Below are 10006 nucleotides of genomic sequence, written 5' to 3'. Positions count from 1 at the left end.
GCTTATGTCCCTGACATTATTATGAAAGGCATTGTACCACAGGAGGGAAAAAAAAATCAACAAAATTTATGGAGTGTTTGTCTGATTAAATCTTGAAATAACTAATTTTTAGTTATTTTTAATAAATTATCTCTAGGTAGACTAAAGTCATTCAGACATTAGGCTTAATTTCATTTTTTATTTATGTTATCTAAAAACTATAGGCAAGTTGATCATCTTGTCGCTGCTGAAAGGATACTCAACTCAAGTCTCTGAAAGTTACATATATATATATGTATGTATATGTGTGTGTGTGTGAGTATATATAATTTTAATTTAATTTAATTAATTTATTTATTTTTGGTTCCTTTAGATGACCATCAAGAAATCCTTTAGAGAACCGAGCTGGAGGGTTGGGGAAAATGAGCTCTTGGACAAGTACATATTGTAGAAGTTTCCATTATTGTTATAAACACAAACGATGTTTTTTAGCAAAGTATATCAGAAGATATCAGGTTTAAGGAAACGTCTACATATTCTAGAAGTTTCCATTATTGTCATAAGCACAAACGATTTTTTTTAGCAAACTATATCAGAAGATATCAGGCTTACGGAGGTTTGATGATCATGGCTTTCCAGGTTTCCCCAGTTCCTGGGGGTAGATTCACTTGGGAGGATAGCAATGGTAATTTGCCTGCCCAGTGGTAGGTCCTATTGGGTAGAGGGAAGACTAAATTAAGAAACTTCCAAATCTCTTTTATTTCAAACTAAAATGCCCCAACTGCCAACCTATCTACTTCACATGGTTACAATAAGTGCCGTTAGAAGGCTATCTGTGTCTAACATGCTGATATATTTTCTTATTTTACAACTTTTGCCCAATTGTGCACAGATTATATAAGAATTGGACACCACCACTTTGCAGTCAGAAAGAATGAACTATGTAAGGATGACCAGTCTGTGACTAGACACAAAGAGGACTAGTTACATAATTTGTGGAGCCTAGTGCAAATTGAAAATTGAAGGCCTTTTAAAAAATTATTAAGAATTTCTAGACAATAGCAGTGAAGTATTAAACCAAGTGCAGGCCTGTTCTGAGCTTGGGGTTTGATTTGATTATACAGGTTGTATAACCGTGAAGCTGGCCCTGGTTCTAGAGCTAAGAGTGCTGAGTATAGCAAGCTTGGCCAGAGCCTACCCGAGACCTTATCTTTGTTCTTTTTTAAAATTAATTTTTATTAAATTTATTGAGGTGACATTGTTTAGTAAAATTATATAGGTTTCAAGTATACATTTCTATAATACATCATCTACATATTGCATTGTGTGTTCACCATCCAGAATCAGTTCTCCTTCCATCACCATATATTTGACCCCCTTTAACCTTTTCTGCCACGCTCCTTACCCTCTAGTAACCACTAAACTGTTGTCTGTATCTATGAGTTTTTGTTTCTTTACTTGTTTGTCTTGTTCAATTGCTGCTTTCAGTTTTATATGCCACATATGAGTGAAGTCATATAGTTCTCAACTTTTTCTGTCTGGTTTATTTTGCTTAGCATGATAATCTTAAGATTAATCCATGTTGTCACAAATAGCAGTATTTCATCTTTTCTTATGGCTGAATAGTATTCCATTGTATATAAGTACCATATCTTTATCCAATCATCTATCGAAGAACACTTTGGTTGTTTCCATGTCTTGGCCACGGTGAATAATGCTTCAATAAACAGGGGTACATATGTCTTTACGGATAAATGCTTTCAGATTTTTAAGTAGATACCCAGGAGAGGCTGCTGGGTCGTATAGTAATTCTATTCTTAATTTTTTGAGGAACCTCCATACTGTTTTCTATAGTGTACCAATTTACATTCCCACCAGCAGCCTCTACAACACTTGTTATTACTTGTCATGTTGATAATAGCCATTCTAACAGGTGTGAGGTGGTATCTCATTGTGGTTTTGATTTGCATTTCCCTGATAGCTAGTGAAGTTGAGCATCTTTTCATATATCTGTTGGTTATTTGTATGTCTTCTTGGGAGAAGTGTCTGTATAGGTCCTCTGCACATTTTTAAATTGGACTGTTTATTTTTTTGTTGTTGAGTTGTATAAGTTATTTACATTTTTTGGATATTAGTTCTTTATCAGAGGTGTTGTTTGCAAATATCTTTTCCCATTTGGTTGGCTCCCTCTTTGTTTTGTTGATGTTTTCTTTTGCTGTACAGAAGCTGTGTAGTTTGATATAGTCCCATTCATTTCTTTTTGCTTTTACTTCTCTTGCTTTTGAGGTAGGTCAAATTCATAAAATCCTCTTTAAACCCAAGGTCCATGAGTTTAGTATCCATGTTTTCTTTCTGTAGTTTATTGTTTCAGGTTTTATGTTTAGGTCTTTGATCCATCTTGAGTTAATTTTGGTATAAGGAGACAGATAGCAGCCTAGTTTCATTCTTTTGCACATATATGGCTTTCCAGTTTTCCCAGCATCATTTATTGAAGAGGCTCTCTTCTCAATTATATGTTTTTGGTTCCTTTGTCACATAGTATCTGCCCATATATATATACACGGGTTTATATCTGGGTTCTCAATTCTGTTCTATTGGTCTGTGTGTCTATTTTTCTGCCAATGCCATGCTGTTTTAATCATTGTCACTTTGTAGTGTAAATTGAAGTCAGGGAGTGTGATACCTCCAGCCTCGTTCTTTTTTCTAGGAATTCCTTTGGCTATTCAGGGTCTTTTGTGATTCCATACTAATCTGATGATTTTTTGTTCTATTTTCTTAAAAAATGCTATTGGGATTTTGATGGGATTGCATTAAATCTGTGTAGTGCTTTGGGTAATATGGCCATTTTAACTAACTGATTCTTCCAATCCATGAACACGGAATATCTTTCCATTTCTTTGTGTCTTCTTCAGTTTCTTTTAATGTCTTATAGTTCTCAGTGTATAGGTCCTTCACATCCTTTGTTAAGTTTATTACTAGGTATTTTACTCTTTAACTTGCAATTGCAAAAGGAAGGAATTTATTTTTCCATTTCTTTTTCTGAAATTTCATTGTTAGTGTATAGGAATGCAATGGAATCTTGTACATTGGTTTTGTAGCTGGCAACTTTACTGTATTTGTTTATTGTTTCTAATTGTTTTTGGTGGAGACTTTAGGGTTTTTTTATATAAAGAATCATGTCATCTGTAAAGAGTGACAATTGAACTTCTTCATGCCCAATTTGGATGACTTTTATTTCTTTCTCTTGCTTGATTGCTCTGTTTAGGACTTCCATACTGTGTTGAATAACAGTGGTGATAGGGGTGGGGGGTGCTGGGGGGACATGTTTGTCTTGTTCCTGATCTTAGAGGAAAAGCTTTCAGTTTTTCACCATTAGTTATGATATTAGCTAAGGGTTTGTCATATATGGCCTTTATTATGTTGAAGTACTTTCCTTCTATACCAATTTTATTAAGTGTTTTAATCATAAATGGATCTTGTATCTTATCAAATACTTTTTCTACATCTATTGATATAATCATATGATTTTTATCCTTTAGTATGTTAATGTGGTTTATTGCATTGATTGATTTGCGTATGTTGAACCATCCTTGTTCCCCTCGAATGAATCCCACTTGATCATTATGTATTCTTTTTAATGTATTGTTATGTTTGATTTGATAGCATTTTATGATTTTTTTGCTTCTGTATTCATCAGAGATGTTGGTCTATAGTTTTCTTTTTGTGTGTGTTATCCTTACCAGGTTTTGGTATCAGGGTAATGTTGACCTCATAAAATGAGTTAGGAAGTATTACCTCTTCTTCAATTTTTTGGAAGAGTTTGAGCAGGATTGGTATTAGATTCTCTTTGAAGGTTTGGTAGAATTCACTAGTGAAGCCATCTAGTCCTAGATTTTTGCTTTGGAGAGATTTTGGGCCGTTGTTTCAATTTCCTTACTGTTATTCAGTCTATTTAGATTTTCCAGTTCTGCGTGTTTCAGTCTAGGAAGGTTATACATCTAAGAACTTGTTAATTTCTTCTACATTATTGAATTTAGTGGCATATAGTCCTTCATAGTGGTTTTCTTAAAAATTAGTTTTAGGTGTGGAAAGCAACATAATAGTTAGATATTTACACCCCTCACAAAGTGATTATCAACCTCCCCCAAGCTACTACCCCTCTGGTATCTTATATAACTGTTATAATACCATTGACTATCTTCGTTATGCTATACTCCACCTACCGTGACCATATATATATATATATATATATATATATATATATATATATATATATATATATATATATGAGCAATGAGGTATGTAGCACTTTTTCTAGGGTATTTTTTTTTCCTAGGGTATTTTTTCTAGGTTTTTTTTTTTTTTTTTTCCTGTTATAGTTGACTTCATAGTGTTTTTGTGTGATTCTTTTTATTCCTGTGGTACCCATTGTAACTTGTCTTTCATTTCTGATTTTGTTTATTTGTGTTTTTTCTCTTTTTTCCTTAGTGAGTCTAGCCAGGTGGTTGTCAATTTTATTAGTATTTTCAAAGAACCAGCTCTTTGTTGCAATAATGTTTTCTATTGTCTTTTTATTCTCTATTTCATTTAATTCTGCTCTAATTTTTATGATTTCCTTCCTTCTGCTGACTTTGGGTTTCATTTGCTCTTCTTTTTCTAGTTCTTTAAGATGTAGTGTTAGATTTCTTTATTGGGATATTTCTTGTTTCTTGAGATAGGCCTGTAATGATATAAATTGCCCTCTTAATACTGCTTTCATTGCATCACAATTATTTTAATATGATGTATTTTCATTCTCATTTGTTTCTATGCATATTTTGATCTCTCTTTTTATTTCTTCTTTGATCTAATTGTTTTTTAGTGGCATGTTGTTTAATCTCCATGTATTTGTGTTTTTTCCTGCTTTCTTTTTGTAGTTGACCTCCAATATCAAAGCATTGTGGTTGGAGAATAAGCTTCATTTATTTCAATCTTCTTAAATTTGCTGAGGCTAGTCTTATGTCCCAACATATGATCTATCCTTGAGAATGTTCCATGTGCACTAGAAAATAATGTATACTCTGATGATCTAGGATAAAGGGCTCTGTAAATGTCAATTATGAAGTATAACAATGAAATTCATGAACTCACCCTAGAAAAAGTGCTACATACCTCATTGCTCAATATCACTGTGGTCACATTCAAAGGACTCTCATTGGGAAGCTATGCACCAATGCAAGTGCCTAGTCCACCATTCAAAGCAATCTTGGAACTCTTTTTTTGGAATGGCCATCAGAGCTGTCATCATATTGATGTCCTGAATGTCATGAAAAGTGTCTTCCTTTCAATATTTCCTTTATCTTCGGTAAAGAAAGAAGTCATTGTGGATCAGAGCATGTGAGTAGGCAGGATATTCCAATACAGTTATTTATTGACTGGCTAGAAACTCCCTCACAGACAGTGCCGTGTGAGCTGGTGCATTGTCATGATGCAAGAGCCATGAATTGTTGGCAAAAAGTTCAGGTCGTTTAACTTTTTCATGCAACCTTTTCAGCACTTCCAAATAGTAAACTTGGTTAATTGTCCAGTTGGTACAAATTCATAATGAATAATCCCTCTGATATCAAAAAAGTTTAGCAACATCATTGCAACATGTTTGTGTATGTAATTGTCAGACCTTATATGTCCATTTGGTCTAAGGTGTCATTTTATGGAAAATATCCAAGTCCGATATTTTCTTTTTGAATGATCTATCCATAACTGTTTATTTAGGTCCCCTACTATAATTGTGTTTTTGTCACTTTCTCTTTTTAGTTTTTTTAGTAGTTGCTTTATATATTTTGATGCTATCTGATTGAGGCATATATGTTGATAAGTGTTTTGTCTTTTTTTGCATTGTCCCTTTTATCATTAAGAAATATTTATCTTTGTCGCTTGTTACATTTTTTATCCTGAAGTCTGTTTCATCAGATATAAGTATGCCTATACCTGCTTTTCTCTGGATGCCATTTACTTGGAGTATTGTTTTCCAACCTTTCACTTTGAGTCTATATTTGTCCTTGTAGCTGAGATATCTCTCTTGAAAGCAGCATATCATCGGGTTTTGTTGTTTGATCCAATCTGCTACTATACCTTTTTATTGGTCAGTTTAGTTCATTTACATTTAGGGTGATCATTGATATATGAGGATTTCCTATAGCCATTTTATCTTTTGTTTTCTGGTAACTTGGTGTCTCCTTTGTTTCCTTGCCTTTGTGTTTCTGTCTGTTATTTGTTTGCTGGTATTCTAGATTTCCCCCCGTTTTTTCCTCTTTTTATTTTTATTTATTTATTTTTATTTATTTTTTTATTAAATTTATTGGGGTGACAATTGTTAGTAAAATTACATAGATTTCAGGTGTACAATTCTGTATTACATCATCTATAAATCCCATTGTGTGTTCACCACCCAGAGTCAGTTCTCCTTCCATCACTATATATTTGATCCCCCTCACCCTCATCTCCCATCCCCCACCCCCCTTACCTTCTGGTAACCACTAAACTATTGTCTGTGTCTATGAGGTTTTGTCTCTCATTTGTTTGTCTTGTTCTTTTGTTGTTTTTGGTTTATATACCACATATCAGTGAAATCATATGGTTCTCTGCTTTTTCTATCTGACTTATTTCACTTAGCGTTATACTCTCAAGATCCATCCATGTTGTCACAAATGTTCCTATATCATCTTTTCTTACCGCCAAATAGTATTCCATTGTGTATATATACCACAACTTCTTTATCCATTCATCTATCGAAGGAGATTTTGGTTGTTTCCATGTCTTGGCCACCATAAACAAAGCTGCAATGAACATTGGAGCACACGTGTCTTTATGGATAAATGTTTTCAGATTTTTTGGGTAGATACCCAAGAGAGGGATTGCTGGATCATATGGTAATTCTATTCGTAATTGTTTGAGGAACCTCCACACTGCCTTACATAATGGCTGCACCAGTCTGCATTCCCACCAACAGTATATGAGGGTTCCTTTTTCTGCACAGCCTCTCCAACACTTGTGCTATTTGTCTTGTTGATGACAGCCATTCTAACTGGTGTAAGGTGATATCTCATTGTGGTTTTTATTTGCATTTCTCTGATGATTAGTGATGTTGAGCATTTTTTCATATGTCTATTTGCGATTTGTATGTCCTCTTTTGAGAAATGTCTCTTCAGGGCCTCTGCCCATTTTTCAATTGGGTTGTTTGTTTTTCTGTTGTTGAGTTTCATGAGTTCCTTGTATATTTTGGATATTAGCCCCTTATCTGAGGCACTGGTTGCAAAAATTTTCTCCCACTCAGTTGGTTGCCTCTTTATTTTGTTGATGGTTTCTTTTGCTGTGCAGAAGCTTTTAAGTTTCACATGATCCCATTTGTTTATTTTAGCTTTTACTTCCATTGCCTTTGGAGTCAAATTCATAAAATGCTCTTTGAACCTAAGGTCCATAAGTTTAGTACCTATGTTTTCTTCTATGCAGTTTATTGTGTCAGGCCTTATGCTTAATTCTTTGATCCATTTTGAATTAATTTTGGTACATGGTGACAGATAGCAGTCCAGTTTCATTCTTTTGCATGTGGCTATCCAATTCTCCCAGCACCATTTATTGAAGAGGCTGTCTTTTCTCCATGGTATGTTTTCTGCTTCTTGTCAAAAGTTATCTGTCCATATTTATGTGGTTTTATTTCTGGGTTCTCAATTCTATTCCATTGGTCTATGTGTCTGTTTTTCTGCCAATACCATGCTGTTTTGATTATTGTAGCCCTGTAGTACAAGCTAAAGTCAGGGAGTGTGATACCTCCAGTATTGTTCTTTTTTCTTAAGATTGCTTTTGCTATTAGGGGTCTTTTGTGGCTCCAAACAAATCTGATGATGTTTTGTTCTACTTCTTTAAAAAATGCCATTGGGATTTTGATGGGGATTGCACTAAATCTGTATATTGCTTTGGGTAATATGGCCATTTTAACTATGTTGATTCTTCCAATCCATGAGCATGGAATATCTTTCCATTTCTTTGTGTCTTCTTCAATTTCTTTTAAAATTGTCTTATAGATTTCAGCATATAAGTCCTTCACATCCTTGGTTAAGTTTATTTCTAGGTATTTTATTCTTTTTGCTGCTATTGCAAAAGGAATTGTTTTTTGTATTTCTTTTTCTGAGATTTCATTGTTGTATATAGGAATGCAATGGACTTTTTTACGTTGATTTTGTAGCCAGCAACTTTACTGTATTCGTTGTTTGTTTCTAATAGCTTTTTGGTGGAATCTTTAGGGTTTTATATATATATAGCATCATGTCATCTGCAAAGAGTGATAATTTAACGTCTTCATTCCCAATTTGGATGCCTTTTATTTCTTTTTCTTGCCTGATTGCTCTGGCAAGGACTTCCAACACTATTGAAAAGCAGAGGTGATAGAGGACAGCCTTGTCGTGTTCCTGAAGGTAGAGCAAAGGGCTTAAGTTTTTCACCATTAATTATGAGATTAGCTGAGGGCTTGTCATATACAGCCTTCATTATGCTAGGGTGTTTTCCTTCTATATCTTTTTTATTAAGTGTTTTTATCATAAATGGATGTTGTATCTTGTCAAATGCTTTTTATGCATCAATGGATATAATCATAGGATTTTTGTCCTTTATTTTGTTTATGTGGTGTATCACATTGATGGATTTGCCGATGTTGAACCATCCTTGTGCCCCGGGGATGAACCCCACTTGGTCGTGATGAATAATCTTTTTAATGCATTGTTGTATTCGATTTGCTAGAATTTTGTTTAGGATTTTTGCATCTGTACTCATCAGAGATATTGGTCTGTAGTTTTCTTTTTTTGTGTTATCCTTACCAGGTTTTGGTATCAGGGTAATGTTGGCTTCATAAAATGCGTTAGGGAGTACTGTCTCTTCTTCAATTTTTTGGAAGAGTTTGAGCAGGATTGGTATTAGATCCTCTTTGAAGGTTTGGTAGAATTCACTAGTGAAGCCATCTGGTCCCAGACTTTTGCTTTTGGGAAGGTTTTGGATGACTGATTCAATTTCCTTACTCGTGATCAATCTGTTTAGATTTTCCAGTTCTTCATGGTTCAGCCTTGGAAGGCTATATGTTTCTAAGAACTTGTCCATTTCTTGTAGGTTTTTGAATTTGGTGGTGTATAGTCCTTGATAGTATTCTTGGACGATCCTTTGTATTTTTGTGGTGTCCGTGATAACTTCCCCTTTTTCATTTCTGGTTTTGTAATTAATGTCTTCTCTCTTTTTATCTTAGTGAGTCTAGCCAAGGGTTTGTCAATTTTGTTAATCTTTTCAAAGAACCAGCTCTTGTCTCATTAATTTTTTCTATTGTCTTTTTGTTCTGTATTTCATTTAGTTCTGCTCCGATTTCTGTTATTTCCTTTCTTCTGCTGACCTTGGTTTCACTCGTTCTTCTTTTTCTAGTTCTTTAACGTGTAACATGAGTTTATTTATTTGGGATTTTTCTTGTTTCTTGAGATAGGCCTGTAATGATATAAATTTCCCTCTTAAAACTGCTTTCGCTGCATCCCAAAATTTTGGTAGGATATATTTTCATTGTCATTTGTTTCTATGTATCTTTAGATCTCTCCTCTAATTTCTTCTTTGACCTGGTTGTTCTTTAAAAATCTGTTGTTTAATCTTCATGTATTTGTGTTTTTCCTGCTTTCCTTTTGCAGTTGATATCCAATTTCAAAGCCTTGATATCAGAGAATATGCTTGGAATGATTTCAATCTTCTTAAATTTGCTGAGGCTGATTTTATGTCCCAATATATGGTCTATCCTTGAGTTTCCACATACTAAAAACGAATGTATAGTCTGATGTTTTAGAATGAAGTGCTCTATATATGTCAATTATGTCCATTTCATCTAATGTGTCATTCAGGGCTGCTATTTCATTATTTGTTTTCTGTTTGGATAATCTATCCATGGCTGTCAATGATTTATTTAAGTCCCCTAGTATAATTGTGTTTTGGTCAATTTCTCCCTTTAGTTCTCTTAGTAGTTGCTTGG

Source organism: Rhinolophus sinicus, chromosome 4 (genome assembly GCF_057876585.1).
Source record: "Rhinolophus sinicus isolate RSI-liver-muscle chromosome 4, RSI-T2T, whole genome shotgun sequence".
Classification (NCBI taxonomy): Eukaryota; Metazoa; Chordata; class Mammalia; order Chiroptera; family Rhinolophidae; genus Rhinolophus; species Rhinolophus sinicus.
This window is presented reverse-complemented; position numbering follows the sequence as displayed.